Source organism: Panthera uncia (assembly GCF_023721935.1).
Source record: "Panthera uncia isolate 11264 chromosome C1 unlocalized genomic scaffold, Puncia_PCG_1.0 HiC_scaffold_4, whole genome shotgun sequence".
Taxonomy (NCBI): Eukaryota; Metazoa; Chordata; class Mammalia; order Carnivora; family Felidae; genus Panthera; species Panthera uncia.
This window is the reverse complement of record NW_026057585.1, coordinates 67,539,480-67,554,814: the sequence shown is the minus strand read 5'-3', so window position 1 is coordinate 67,554,814 and position 15,335 is coordinate 67,539,480. Positions and strand designations below refer to the sequence as shown.

At 53.5% G+C, this 15,335-nt stretch overlaps 1 long non-coding RNA gene across 1 annotated transcript; it reads left to right on the top strand.

The window, feature by feature from the left end:
- The first annotated feature begins 5,320 nt into the window (after positions 1-5,320).
- LOC125912633 (uncharacterized) lies at positions 5,321-13,384 on the top strand. The gene is made up of 3 exons (XR_007454793.1): positions 5,321-5,430; positions 7,368-7,417; positions 13,237-13,384. It is a non-coding gene; the product is annotated as an uncharacterized LOC125912633 (long non-coding RNA).
- Positions 13,385-15,335: the final 1,951 nt, after the last annotated feature.

Genomic DNA, 15,335 nt, shown 5'->3' with positions numbered 1-15,335 from the left:
AACACTTACCTCCATGGGTCTGCCTCCCAGTAGTGATGGCACCTTCTACAAGGTAGACCAAATCACAAGTTTTCTAAATATACCGGTACTGACTTTGATATTCAACCCTGAGAGTAAATTTATAATGAAATCAGAATGACTATGAAGGCACAGATGCTCTTTGAAGAACTCAGAAGATGTTTGTTCAAGTTTTCAATCTTAGGGTCAAGCTGTTTTATTTATTAATCCCTTGATGGCTTGGAGGAGTAGTGTTACAGGGTGGAAAGCACATAAGCCTTATTTTATTCTGGAGGAAGGAGTCAAAGGAGACAAAGGAGCGAGGGTCAACTGATGTGTCAAGGCCCTGGAGGAGGTGAGGGAGAAGGTAGGGTCCTAAGTATGAGAGGAGGAAGAGGGCACCCCCATTAGCTGACACCAGGGGTGATTACATGGAAGCAGTCAGTTTGGCTGGCATATTGAGGTCAGGGCCGGGCAGAAAGTTGAGGAGAGTTGAGGCCCAACCAAGGGCCTCAGTGAAGATCTTCCCCTGTGAGTGAAGGGCACAGGAGTGGGAAAGAATAATAAGGGAAGGGACAGCAGAATGAGAAGACTCCAGGGACCAGGGGCTGACAGAGGCGCAGGGGTGGGGGGCCTGGTGGGGTGGGATGACATGGATGGGTGGTAGGAGTGGGTGTCCTGTGTCCTGATGAGGCTGACTGAATTTGTGCCATGCTGTCTGCTCAACTGTGTGACTTTGCCTTTCAGAAATGCTATTCGTCATGATTTAGCTCCTGTAGCGCCTTCTCCAGGAAGCCTCCCTAATTCTACTCTGCTCCCGCGGTCTAGGTGGGGCCCCTCTTGGGTGCTCTGGAAGCCCTGAGGTGTTCTTTCCACCAGTAGCCTTCCCAGAGTTTGCAGGCCTCCTTCAGCTTTTTATCCCCAGACTGTGCAGGACATAGATGTGGGCCTGTCCTGCCAATCTGATAATTTGGATGAGGAAGCCAAGGTGGTAAGCTTCCCCTTCTCTCAGTCAGACTCAGGCCAAATGACTGACACAGGGCAAATCTTTTCCTGCCTGGCATCCCTTCCCTGCCCCACGTCCCCTGTGGCCCTGTCTCTTCCTTCTCTTCTTACTTTGAATCTTCCCTTGGCTGCCATCATCATCTTCTTCTTTCTTCTTCTTCTTCTTCTTCTTCTTCTTCTTCTTCTCTTCTTCTTCTCCTTCTCCTTCTCCTTCTTCTTTTCTTCTTCTCTTCTTCTTCTTCTTCTCCTTCTTTTTGAGAGAGAGAGAGAGAGATTGAGAGGGGGAGGGAGCAGAAAGGTAGAGCGAGAGAGGGAAAGAATGTTAAGCAGGCTCCACACCCAGCCCGGAGCCTGACTCAGGGTTTGATCCTACGACCGTGAGATCATGACCTGAGCTGAAATCAAGAGTCAGACGCTTAGCTGACTGAGCCACCCAGGTGCCCCTACCCCTTGGCCGTCTGAGGGGGTGAGTTCCATCATTCCTTTGAGGAGCCCATGGGCTTCCTCTGCACCTCCTCTGGGACTTAATTTTCCTACCTGTAACAGAGGATACTAACACATCCTATTTAGGGTTGTGGAGAGACTAGAATGAGGTATTCCAAATGGAGCACAAAGCCCAGAGCCTGGCACAATAAATGGAGGTCCTTCTCACCCAACTCCAGCCCCCTCCCATCCCCCTCACCAAGGTACGGTTCTCTGACTCTGTCATTAACTTGCATGAAGTTTCCCTCTCTGAGCCTCAGTTTTCCCATCTGGAAATCACCACCCTTAACATATTTATTTATGCCCACTAGACTGAATCCCTTGCAGGCAGGGCCTGTGTTTGATTTACCACCCACAGTATCCCTAACACTCAGTGCCAGGCTGCGCCTAAAGATGAACTCAATCAGTGTCAGCGCTCATGGCCACTGGTACTGCTTCTGTGGTGGTTCCTGCCACTGTGACCCAGAACGGTGTCCTTAATAGTGCAAGGGTGGGGCAGCAGTCCCTGGTTGAGAAACCCTGCTGTTAACTGGTGGTCCACTCACACAGGGTTGGAAAGAAAGTTGTTTGCTTCAGACTCTAGTCATATCCCCGGGGGCATGTCTTATTCATCTGCGGCTCCTCAGGGTCCACCAGGAATAGACATGACCACACATCTGAGATCTGGCCAGTGGGTCAGTCCCTGAGTTGAGGTCTGGGATCAGGCCTCCAATCTGCCTGTAATTATACACATCTTGTTAACATATGTAACCCTAATGTCACCACAAGCAGAACTTTTCAACATTCATACCACAAATATTTTTTGAGCATGAGCTGTGAGTCAGCCAGTGGAGATGGGGCAGAGAAGGTGTGAGCCACGGCGCTCTAGTTCTTCTAGAGGAGTGGTCGGCGGGCACATCAGGCACAGAAAGAAATTTGCACTACGGACGGGTGGGGAGTAGTGGTGTGAAGAAAATGAATACAGGGTCACGGGTGGAGAAAGCCCTGGGCAGTGCTTTATATGGATGGTCAGGGGAGAAGATGGCAGGGAAGCAGAGAGGTGAAGGGGGCGAGAAGATGTCAACAAAGATCTGGGGGAAGAACATTATAGGCAGAAAGAACAGCAAGCATCAGGTCCTAACACTTAAAGGTGCGACGGATGTTCAAGGAATGGTAAGGAGCAGTAAGGTTGGCTTGGGGTAAGCAAGAAGAGGGCAGGGTGTGACCTCAGACAGGACCCGGATCAGGGAGGGCCTAGTTGGTTGGGGTAAGCAATGGTGATTTCATTCTGAGTCTGATGGGAAAGCACTCGGGAATGCCTGGATGCAGGGATGGGGACTGCCATGATTTAATTTACATTTAAAAGGACCATGTGACTTTGTGGAAGGTAGACTGGGGTTGGGAGCAGCGGGGAAGCCAGTTGGGAGGCTGGAGAGATGAGGCGGCTCAGCCCAGGGTAGTAGTGAGGGTGAGAGTGGCCCTGCTTCTGCATGTATTCTAATGGTGGAAACAACGGCATGGAAATGATAGAGGGAGTGTGGGAAAGAGCAATCACGATCAATCCCACAGTGTCTGCTCTGAGGGACCCGGTGAACACTGGCACCGTATACTGAGGTGGGACACAGAGGGAGGAACGGACTGGGGGCAGAAATCACAAGTTCCATTTTGAAGATGCTTCCTTACATCCAAGTGCAGAGGCCCCTCAATCAGCTGGATGTCAAGCGGAGGCTGGGCTGGTGTGTAGCTTTGGGACTCATCACAGACTATTTAGAGCCATGGGATTGGCCAAGGTCACCAAGGGAGTGAGTATGGACAGAGAAGAGGGTTCGAACAGAGGGAGCCATTTAAAAAAACAGCAGGCTACCTATAAATGGGATTGCATCAGTGAGACTGACGTGAGCTATAAGGGGGCAAGTCGTATAGTGTGAAGGGGGTCACAGGAGAAGGAGGCTTCTGCTTGGCCATCTAGGGACAGTTCTTTGAAAGATGGAGTCAGGCCAGGGGCCAAAAGCCAGTAAGATGGGGACACGACAGACTTTGAGGCCCCAAAAAGCAGGGACTGAGGCTGGACCGGACCCCGACTTAGGATAGTTGAAAAAGCACAGATTTAGAGTCTTATGGGGCTTAATTCTCATTCTTGTAGCCACTTTTCAGTTGTGAGGTCCCGGGAAAGGTCCCTGATCTTTCCAAACCTCAGTGTCCATGTCTATATATCAGGGCCCGTAACGCTGACACCTCAGAGCCACGGGCAGGCAGAGCGCGTGAGTCACAGCAGCACCCTGCATGGGCACGCCTGGAAAATAAGGGCCCCAAGAGAGTGGTTGTCCGTGGTTAATACTGGCCTTTTCCATGTGAGACAGGAAGTTGAGTGCCACAGTGGTGAATCAAGATCTCATTTTAAGCCCAAGAGGAGCCATTTTCAAGGATCTCATGTGGAGAGTCCTTTGAGCAGATGTTTTGCCACGTGGTGGTGCCCACTAGATGATGCCCTGGTTCTCTCTGGCCTCAGAATCCGGACTCTGACAAACTACCCTGTTCAGATGTATCCACACAACAAAATCTTCAGGCTTTTTTTTTTTTTTTAATATAACTTGGACTTCCATTTTGAGAGAGTTTGAGCCTTACCCTGGAATGAAATTATACACAGCCTACTATGTACTTAACACAATCATAATTGGGTTTAATTGTTCTGAAGCACCACATCAGTGATTATGTGAGAATGGTGACTGAGGCAGCTGGGAGCAGAATCCCCATGTTGGTCTGGTTTGGATTCTTGTTCACCTTTCCTGACTGATGGCTGCTTACGTGGCCAACCCCACTGGCCCGGTTGCCAAATATAACCTTCTGATTGATCTGGTTGGACTCGGTGGGGTACAAAGAGAGAACAACTTTAATTTCTTTCCCCAACCATTCCCTTCAGCTGGTTATACGGTCCCTTACCATCCCTGGATCATGTCCTGTGTGGATCCAACAGCTTTCCTGTCAGTATCTGGTGTTGGAAGAATCTCCTTTTCCTGTATTACAAACTCTCCCCTGATCAAAATCAATCTAAATTTCTCACCAAATTCGAGATGTTTGTCTCCCGCTCAGCTCCGTTCAGCTCAGAGTAAGCCCTGTGATGTCTTCCCCTCACTGGAGGCTGCCAGTGGCCTCTGCTAGGCTGGGCAGGAAGGTGAGATGAAGAAAAAGAGGACATCAGTGCCCTCTGGGTGGCATTATGATCATTTTCAAGGGCAGTGTGAAGATCGAACTATTCTTTACAAGTCAGGTGGCACATAGCAAGCTTTCAGTAAACGGGAACAACATCTGAATTTCTGAGGAGTCGTCTCACTTCCTCCAACTAGATTGGATGTCAGTTCGTCTTGCTAGTCCAGAGATGGCTCCCTGCCACCATCTGCCTGGCCTGCAGGGCTCTCTTTGATGACACTTAGCCAATCTTGAGCGCCATTATCTTATTTACTCCTGACAACGGATCCTACAGAATAGGTGTTATTATCGCTCCCATTTACAGGTAACAAAACCGAAGTTCACGGAGTTTGAGTCATTTGCACAGGGTCAAATAGTTTGTAAATAGCAGAACTGGGATTTAACCCAGGCTTGTGTGATTCCAAAGCCTGCATGAGTCCCACCACTCACGTTACTCCGTGACCTCCTTGCCCTTTGTCCTGTCTTTGTTCCCTCTGCCAATGACTCTCTTCACTCTGGACATAATGGGGCATCTCTTTGAATGAAGTCACTTCCTACTTGGAGTGCACCCTGGAAATGGGTCCCCCAGTGCTCAGTAGAATGACACTTCCTGTGTTGCATCATAATAAGTCCCCACAGCAGCCGCTTTGGTAATACTGACTCCCTCCATTTTCTTTCCACTATTATTTAAGCTATGTAAAGTTGCGTTTTCACGAAAAGCATCCAGTTAGCGTCGCTTCAGCATCAATCTCGCGCCCAACACTGGATTAGTCATGAAGGGTAAGGTGTTTTCTGATCTTCGGCCTCGGATCTATTTTGAGAGATAAGATATGTAAATAAAAATTGCCAGCAGTGCCAAGATGTATGGAGTAGGTGAAGGAGTACAGGGAGTCAGTACCTTAGGAGCTCAAAGGCAAGAGCAGTCTGCTGGCTGGTGGATGCAAAGGTTAAGGGTCTGGGAGAGGAGGTAGTAGAAGGTTGCCTGGGAAACGCTGGGCTGGTGCTGAGCCTTGAAAGCCGGGTGGAATTGGGATAGGTGAAGGCGAAGAGGACGTGCCTGGTGTGTTTGCAGCAAGCAGGATGCGGGCGCCTGGAGAAGCAGGAACCCAGCATGGGTGCAGGGACATGTTCTTCCAAAGGAGCCTCTCTTTTACAACCACAAGCCTCTTTGCTCCCTGCTTGGGGGATTTTTATGACCCCATCCATCTGTTTGCAGTCAGGTTTGCTTTGAAATTCAAAAGCTGAAAGGGAAGTGCTATATTGGAGCCAGAGCGGGCTGGGCAGCTGTCTCTGAGAAGGAGGGAGTGGCTTCATGGCGCATAAACCACAGCAGGCAAAGCACCTCTTCTCCTAGGCCTGCGTTCCTGGGAAGCCTGGGAGCAGGAGTGCTTGAAGGGGTGGGGGACGATCAGTTCCCTGGAGGAACTTCTCACACGGGTCTGAGCTGGCAGCCTGTGCGCCCGGCAGCAGGCAGCCCCCTGCAGATGGAGGCCGAGCCTGGACATTCAGGGTTCCTTCACTGGGGGCTTCGTGCCTGCTCCAGATCCGGCGGCCCGTGTTTGTTTCTCTTTCCTGCTCTGGCTGACGGGCCCGGGCCCGCTAGGAGAGTTGGCTCAGCCCTCCATGCCTCCTGAATTTCCTGGCCCCGCTACACCCCCTGCATTCCTCAGGAGCCTCAGTAGCCCAGAGAGACAAAACTTTTTTCCATCTTCTTGAACAAAAGACTTTTAGTGACAGTCGTTGATCAAACCCCAAATCCACAGTAGGACTTCCAAAGAGTCAGGGCTTCAGGCCCCTGACTTCCCTCGGCCCCACATGCCCTAAGACCGCCTTCTAGCTAATGGCCTTTGCCCGGCCCAGACGCCTCCTCTACCACATGTCCGCATCTTTCCCGACAGGCACACAGCCAGCAGAAGTCCGTATCCATCTCTCTGGGAAAATCCTCCCCAGTGGCTCCTTCTCACCCTCCCATGGCTGCTCTCCCTGCCCCCATTTTAAACACCCGTGAGCCTTTTCTCCACGCCACAAGCCACCACATACCTGGGCGTGCCTTTGGACCTCTGTTTAAAGATGGGCTCTGCTCGAATGTGTCTGAGGTGCTAGAGGAGGCATCTGGGGTCGGGCGAAGGCTGTTAGCTAGGAGGTGGTCTTAGGGATGCGGGGCTGAGGGAGGTCTGGGGTCTGTAGTACGGCTTGGAAATCCCTACTGCACATTTTGGATTTGATCGATGTGGAGCTGAAGCTCCTGCGCCCTGGAGAAGTCAATGGCCCTTCTATAAGTCAGTCAGGCTGCTGGGCTGCAAACCGCTAATGGTGGCAGCAAGTCGGTGAGCTTTAGCATGTGGCCCAAACCAACGCTTTAGAGCAGGTGTTTCAAAGCCGAGGAGCTGAGTTGAGAGGTTGGAGGGTGGAGGAAGATCTTGACGTTCTAGCCTAAAAAAGCTAGGGGACTCTTTAAAGATCATCTACTCTAAGTTCTGCTTTTTTTCACATAGGGAAACTGAACTTCAAGAAGGGGGTGTCATTGGCCTAATGTTACGATCAGGTCCATGGCAGAGCAGGACTGAAACCCACTTTGGGGCTTGAATTAGGCATAATCTCCCACTTACACCCCTTGGGGTCCCTGAGTGAAGACTGGGGGATGGTGGAAGTTCAGGGCACATGCCCCTTTCCTCTTTCAACCCTCATAATAACGCGCATTGATGTTGCCTTTGCAGAAATGAAGCACTTCTGACCCGTTGTCTCAGTCACCGTTACAGGCTACAAAGTAAGTTATCTTCATCCCCATTTCCGGGACGAGGCAAATAAGAATGAAGGGTAAGGGACACGCCTGATGAAAGGTGACCAGTAAGCAGCCAAAGAGAGTCTTGGGCTCAGGCCCGTTGCTCTTTGCAACGTATCACTCTACCTCCCTACTCCTTGAAGGGTGCTACTCTCTTTTGGAAAATGAGGCAGAAAAGGCTGGAGTAGAAAATAAGGTAAAAGGATGCTAGCTGAAGATCCTAGGATCTGGTACAATCTCTCAGGACTTCTCATTTTTCATGGGTGAAAGAAATACATAGAGCAGGGTTTCTTAGCCCTTCCAGGTTCAATGTCCCATTTTATTACAAATATTTTATAATGTCCCTTTCTATACTGACATATCCTAGGCCCTCATGGTAACTCTGTGGGATCAGGGCTATCCTCTCGCATGCTGCTGATGGGAAAACTAGGACTCAGTGGGAGGATGAGATTAGGCCCAGGGCATCAGGCTTTTACACAATTTCGTGCCACTTGGTGCTAAAGCTTCCTGGGCAGCCTGCTGACCCCAGGGCAAAGTCCAGTGCCACAGCTGGCAGGTGACAGCCTCTCACACCGGACCCCAGCCACCGCCCGAGCCCAGCCTCCCGCCACAACCTTCCCTGCACACTCTAGGTCCAAAGCCAGTGGGTCCTTTCAGTTAGGTCCCCAGGGATGCATTGTTCGTCTCCTCCACCCCCACCTCTCCTGAGAACTCAGGCGCGGGACCAGTCTTAGGCATAGACTGCGGTGCGAGAATCAGCTCCTGAGAGCCGGCCCCCCTCCTTCTCTGCCCCTCTTCCTATCTCGCCCTAGGCCAGGACCCACCCACCCCTACCACCTCACAGGGAAGCCAGGGTGGTTAGCAAGGCCACAGATCCATCAAAGACCATAATGCTGGCATGCCCTGACTTTTTTGTGGCAGACATGGCTCTCAGCACCCTGCATGAGTTAGCTCACCGAATCCTTGGGCGACCGCACACCAGAGAGCTCCAGGGACGTGCTTAGGGTCACACAGCTGACTGCTGGCTCCCGTTGGCTCCCTGATACTGTACCAATTCCTAGATGCACGCAGCAAGTGGTCCGGGCCTGCCCTGGCTCATCTCTCTGGCCATATCGTCCCCAGCTGCCGCCTTGCACCCTGCTCCCGTGCACGCTGAGACATCTGCAGGCCCCCGGCTTCTTGCGGGCTGATCTCTGCTGCCCGCCTGAGTGGCAATCACAGTTAACCTGTGTGTTGGGCCTTGGTTTCCAAAGCATTTTTACCTGCACCATCTCATTAAAACCTCACTGTAACCTGTGTCAGAAGCAATTTTAGTATCCTCATTAAAGAGATGGGGAAAAAGACACTGAGAGGGGAAGGCGATGCCTGGGGCCAGGCCCCCGGCTCCCTGATGACCAGCCATACCCCAGGCTGAGCCTGGACAGTCCTGGTGGGGAGAGGGACAGGGGATGAAGAGTGAGGGGCTGTTCTACTGAGTCTGGGGAGCCAGGCAGGCCCTGGAAGCAGTTCGTGTTGTCAAGTTTCCCCGGGAGGAGTAGAGGGCTTGCTCCCAGGGCCTTCCCCTAGGGGTCCCTGCATCCTGCTCCCCAACTCTCACCCCGTCCCAGCCTCTGTCCCAGGTCCCAGGCTCTTTGGAGAACCTGATGTGTTCCCATTCCGGTGGGCCTGACCCTCCGCCTTGACCTTCTCTCTGACTGCTCGTTCCTTCTCCCCATTCCACCTCTCCAGCACCGTCGGTCTCTCTCTCCTCAGTCCCTGGCTCCTTCTCTGGATCCTCACCCCGTCTTTCTGTGTATTGTTCCTTTTCTTCCCCAGTTCCTCACTCCCCCCCCCCCCCCCCCCTTATTGCCACCCCCTTCAGCCCCTTCCATCCTTCCAGAGTCTCGGGGAAGACAGGAGGATGAGAGTTAAGAAGTGTCCTTCGGGCGCTTGCCTGGGGGCTGGTGTGTCCAGGTCAGAGATGTTATCATTCTTTTCTTGTGACTGATCAGGGAGGAAGAAATGGAAAATATGAAAAAAGAAAACACAAGAACTGTTTGTAGCCCAGAACCAACATGAAAAAGGTTTTATGAATATTTTCTGAAAATAATCTCTTTTTACGGTGCTGTAACAGGGGCCGGCCCAGCTCGCCTGGCCCCACGGAGCCTGGCCCGGCCCCGGTCAGCCAGGTCAGGGTGCGCTCTCTGCTGTGGCAGGCCTGGAAGTAGTAATGTCAGGGAGGCTTTCCTGCCTGGCTCAGGGAACCCTGGAGCTCCCATACCCCTTAGCCCACGGAAGCCCATGGCCCGTCTACGCTTAGTTTTTCTGTCTACCTGTAACCCGGATGTGGCTCAGGCATTCCTGCTCCAGCATGCCTGGTTAGGATCATCCTGGACACCCAGCTCTGTGGCTGAGGTCCAAGCCCTCCTGGAGTCCCTGAATTCCCAGAGGCTCTCACTCCTGTGCCCTTCTTGGCCTCCAGATCCTTGTCGTTGACCTTGCCACATCTGCCTCACACCATGCCAACCTGGCCATGAAATCAGCCCCCTTCCGTGGTTCTCCCCATCCCAGATCTTTACAAGTGGCGGGGAATGCTCTGGAGATTGGCAGGGCAGATGGAGCTGGGGTTCCCACGGCAGCCAGGAAAACAACCGCCATCTGCAGGTTTTCTCCCCAGTGGGAAGGCCTTGTTCCCACCGCCCTCGGTGCCTCTCCATCCTCCTCACTCCTCGCCCCTCCTCCTTCCTTCTCTCCATCCCTGCTTTCTCTTGCCCTTCTTTTCAGGAACAAAATGATGAAACTCCTCCCTTGAGCATAAGGAGTATCTGCCCTCCCCCTCCTGTGAAAGGGGGAGGCGTAGTTTTCCTTTCTACCTCAAACCCCCGTGAGGCAGTCTTCCAGAGGTGTTGCTCTTTCTCAGAGGGATTTAGTGAACACAAGTTGCTCCTCCTTCCATGAAAAAGAGGAGACTGAGGTCCGGGGAGGGGCAGAGCTCGCCCAAGGCCACACAAGCAGACCACGGCAGAGCCGAGGCTGTGGTCCTCATTGCAGGGGTGCGGGGGGCGGGCAGGGTACTGTCTGACGGTGCAGCTGAAAGGTTTGGCGGCAGGGCTGCAGACGTTCAGGGGTGGGAAGGAGGGCATCAAGGAATAGAAAGATGGTTAAGGAGTGAGGGCACGGAGGTAGGTACGAGACAGCAACAGGGACAGGTAGAGGAGAGGGAGATAGAGACGGCCTTGGCCAGCCTCTACGCTGCGGTGGGAATCTCTTCTCCATTGAGAGTTACCCCGTCACACACCTCCCGTGCCAGAGAACTTACTACCTCCTCAGCACTGTGACCTGGTTGTGGGGTGGGGTGTGGAGGACAGGATGTATGGGCTGCTAGGGACAGCTCCTGGGAGCTGGAAACTTCCCGCGGCTTCCCCCACGGGCTCAGCTCTGAGTTTTGTATCTGTACAGAGAAGCCTCCTGTCTGGAGCGGCTCTGCAGAGATTTGGGGCTGAGACAGGGTTCCCCTGCATCCAACGCTCGAATATGAGACCGAGCAGCCTGGTTCTCTCCAGTAGAGCACCTCAGCGGGAGCCAGCTCGGAGCAAGGGACTCGGTCTGTCAGGGCAGGAGGGGGCGTTGGGGCTCCCAGGTTAGGAAGCGCAGACCCTCGAGTGTACTGCGTACAAACACTTGAGTGTTCCCTCTTGCCACCTGCTTGTCCCCTTAGTCACCCATTCCATCGTTTCTGAGACCCCGTTCCTGGCCACAGCTTGTCCTGAAGGGAGCACTTCACGTGAGGACTATGTCTCCCAAGGAAGGGCAAGCGCTCACTCTCCCACTGGGCTTCGAGGCAGGTAGAGGCAGGAGCTTCATTTCATGAAAGCAGCTGGTGTGTGAGGGCCAGAGGACATGGGGGTCACAGGCCACAGCAGGACTTCTCAGACCACTGGTATCAACCTCGCAGACCAGTGTGGCGGTGCGGGGCAAGGAGCAGGCGAGGCCCCTTCGTGCACCTCCATCCAGAGTCGGGTGGGTGGGACGGAGGTCTTGCCGGCCTCCACGACGAGAAAGAGGCTCGTTGCACGGGGCCACGGATGGGTCCCGACCTAGCCCACCTGGCCTGTGCGATGGGGACGCAGACACCCCCTCGCCCTCCTCATGGGCTGAGCCCACACGTGGCAGCTCAGCACAGCCGAGTGAAAGCGAACACAATAGTCTTGGGGCTTGACTCCTTGGCGCTCCAGTCTGGCTCCAGCATTTACAAGCTATGTGATTGTGGTCAGGTTAAGCTCTCTGCGTCCCAACTCCTTCATCTGTAAAATAGAGACAGCGGGGAGTAGTCGTGAGAAAGAAACGGTTTCAGGCTCGTGAATGTCTAGAACACTGTTTGTGCATCATAAATGCACGCTACGCGTTAGCTCCGGCCGTATCGTCTGTATTACCTTTTTCTGGAGGCGGGTCCCACACGGCCGGTCCGTGTAACTCTTGGTAGGAGCCAGCGAGAACGTGTCGACCACGGCCAGCGGGTCCTCTGGTGAAGGCCCTCTGGTGAAGGCCCTGTGGTTTCAGAACACAGGGAGGCTTCTCCTGCTCCCAGCGTCTCAGGACCTGCCCCCTCTCCCAAGGCCCAGGGGTGAAGTCTTCCCTCTGGGAACTTGTGCAGGAGCACCGTGTGGAGAGCCCAGCCCGCTGACGCTTGAACTATGGCGTCGGTTGTGATAGAAAAGGAGGCTTTTAATCGGTTTTCCCTCCCTGCTCTTCTTCCTCTCCTTCCTCCTTGACTCCACCGTTCTTCCACCGGTACCCACTAGCTGTCAAGTCCTGTGCTCGGGGCTGAGAACTCAGAGATGAACAGCCACGGTCCTGGCCCAGGAAGGGGAGGGGAAGGGCAGGCACATCGTGTCATTTGAGCACAAGCCAGGTGCACAGGGAGCAGGTGCTGTGGGAACAGGGTGGGGGAGGGGGAGGAGTGGCTACCTCCGCTCAGAAGCCTAGGCCTCCTGGAGCGGACACCACCAGGGCTGGGCCACGCAGGATGTGTAGGAGCTCCACAGAGCAATGAGCAAGGAGCGGGGGAGGTGCGGAGGGATGGTCAGTGCTGGGGAACAGCATGTGTGAAGATGAGGAGTGGTGAAGGCTAGGATGAATTTAGGAAACATGGAGGGAGGCAGTAATGGGAGTGTTGAATACTAGGAAAGGAATCGGAAAACTGAGAACTTCACGGTAGAGATGCTTCATGCCGGGAAGGGGCCAGGTCACAGAGGGCCTGGCGGGAGGGGGAGGGGACTGCGGGGCACAGCTGTAGGTGGCAGTGGTTCAGGAGAGGGCGAGGACGCCTGGGCTGGGGTGGAGCAGTGGGGGTGGAAAGAGGGGGAAGGTGAATAAGGAAGAATTGGTTGGTCTTGGTGAGTGACGGAGTGAGGGAAAGGGGGCCCTGAGGGTGAACCCCAGATCCCAGCTTTGTGGCTCACATGGGCAACTCTTTCCCTGGCCCCGTGGGCAGCTCATTCTGGCTGGACAGGGCTATCTGGATCCCACTTGGCCTGAGGCCTCTCCAGTCACTGGACCCCTGCCCACACCACCCTCCCAGAATCTGCCCAAGTTTTTGTATGGAAAATGGGCCCGTTCCAGCTCCTCCAAACCACTGCCTCCGGTCTTGGACCTCCAGAGGTGATTTCCCCAGATGTTCCCTGGCAGGAGAAGGGGAGCCACCAGCACACAGAGACACCATTCCGTGGAGTTCATAATGTCTTTTATTAATATATTATGCTACAAAAATATTTTTGGCAAAATAACATTAATAGCATCTTTCTTTGTCTTCTGTATTCTTAAAGGACTCTTCATGATAAATCACAGAGGTGAGGGGAAGAGGTGGTTACAAGAACAACATCACCAGTATCTTTCAAATACATTAAGAGCTGAAGCTTGTGTCACATAATGAGTCAGCAGGGGACCTTCTGCAATCTCTTTGAGGCCCGGGAATGGGGCAGGAGTTCTGTCTGCCTCTCCTCTGAGCTGGGACCTCCCTTGGCCAGGAGTCAGGCCCTGCTGCCCCAGCCACTGGGGCCGAAGACGTCCCACAGCCTCGCCGGAAATGTCTGAGACTCAGGTCCCATCCAAAGCCCACTTTGCCTGCAGCGGGTCTGGCAATGGAGCAACCCTTAAGGCACGCTACTCCACCACCTTTCCTGCCTGTGACATAGTCCCAATCCCAAAGCGGCCCGTGGGGCCTGGGAGGAAAGCCGATCGCTGAGCCAAGAGGGCAGTGGCACCTCACCTTCATGGGGCCCTGAAATTGCACACAGCACTCCTGCGTGCTAGAACAGCACAGGCAGGAAACTAGGTCTCCATTTAACAGATGAGGAAATGGAGGCTCAGAAAGGAGCAGAGACTTGCCCAAGGTCACCCAGCAACGTGAAGGAGTATCCAGAGCACCTCTGGAGAGGAAGAGCCGTTTGGATAAAGGATGGGGAGATCCGAGGGTGGGTTGATGCTCCCCAGAAAGGGCCAGGTAGGGGATCAATCAGTCCTCACGGCCCATCTCTTCCCTCCCCACATGCTCGAGAGCAGGGAGGGAAGCAGCTCCGGGCTCGGGTCAGGGGCCCTGGGTTCCAGTCCAGCCCTCCCCCACCACCCACAGCACCCCCTGCCTTAGGGTAGCAGGCAGGCCTGCCAATTCACGTCAGGCCTGGCTGGGCTGCTGAAGAACGGGGGTGTGAGGCTGGACTGATTCCTGAACCCTACTGGTTTAGACGGCCAGCCCGGGTGATATTTTTGGCTGCTTAGATTAATTTTTGGAAAAATAACAATGTTCAAAGAACCTGAGCATTACAGAGCCAGGAGGGACCCTCAATGTCATCTACACCAGTCTCTTGCCAAGACTTCAGCTCTCATGCCACATCTCCAGCCAGCGGGCCTACTGCCCTGCTCACACCTCTTCTGACAGGAAACTCACCACCTGCAGGGGACAGCTTTGGCTTTGTAGAGATTATTCCTCTAGCAGAGCTAAGGTCCGTCTCTCTCCTTTCCTCTCTTCATTCCTTTCATCCTCCTTCTCTCTCTACACATCTCCTGAGTGCCCCCTTCATGTCAGACGAGGATACAAAGATGAATTTACGTGACCCCTGCCATCAAGGAGCTCACAGTCTGATAGGAGAGCAGGTACACTATTACACAGTTTCAACACTGATCAGTGGGTGTTGTGATAGATGTGAAAAAAACACAGAAGAATCATAGGGGGCTTCTTGGAGGAAGTGCTATCTGAGTTAATCGTCAAAAAATGAGGATCTGGGGAAAGATAAGGGAGTTTCCAGGTCCAGGAAACATCTGTCTATTCTAGAAATGACAAATAGGATGGCTGGCAGAGTCAGCAGGGTCTGATCACAGAGGGTCTGGAAGGCCAGGCCGAGGGCTTCCGTTCTTACCCCACACTTGCTATCACCAGCCTCAGTTCTGTTCTCACCACACAGGATACCATCAAAGCTGCAATGCCCAGGTGGAACTTCTCTTGGCCTTCCAGGTGGTTTTCACAAATGTTCCTTGTGGTGGAGGACTGTTCTTTGGGATCCATTGTGACAACGGCACCGGGCTGGAGACTGGGCAGGCAGAACAAGGGTCCTGAGCCCTGAGGCTTGCCTAAGTCTAGCTGAGGCTAGGCAGGAAATGACAGAGCATTTCATATGAGAAAAATCAGCTCATGGTTATTTGGTGCAAAGGTAAACTTTCCAGTCAGTGCAAGTTTCCACGCTTCATAGACTCCAGATCTTTGAATCTCAGTGTTGGAGGGGCCCTTGGTGGCCCTTTGCAGCTCCTGGCAGCCTAACGTCTCCATTCTCCCTGCCTTCACCTGGCTGCTGGTGCACCAGAGCAGCCTGGAGGAAAACCAGAAGTGCGTGGCCATGCTGACAGCTCCCCGAACGCCCCTGGGTCATTT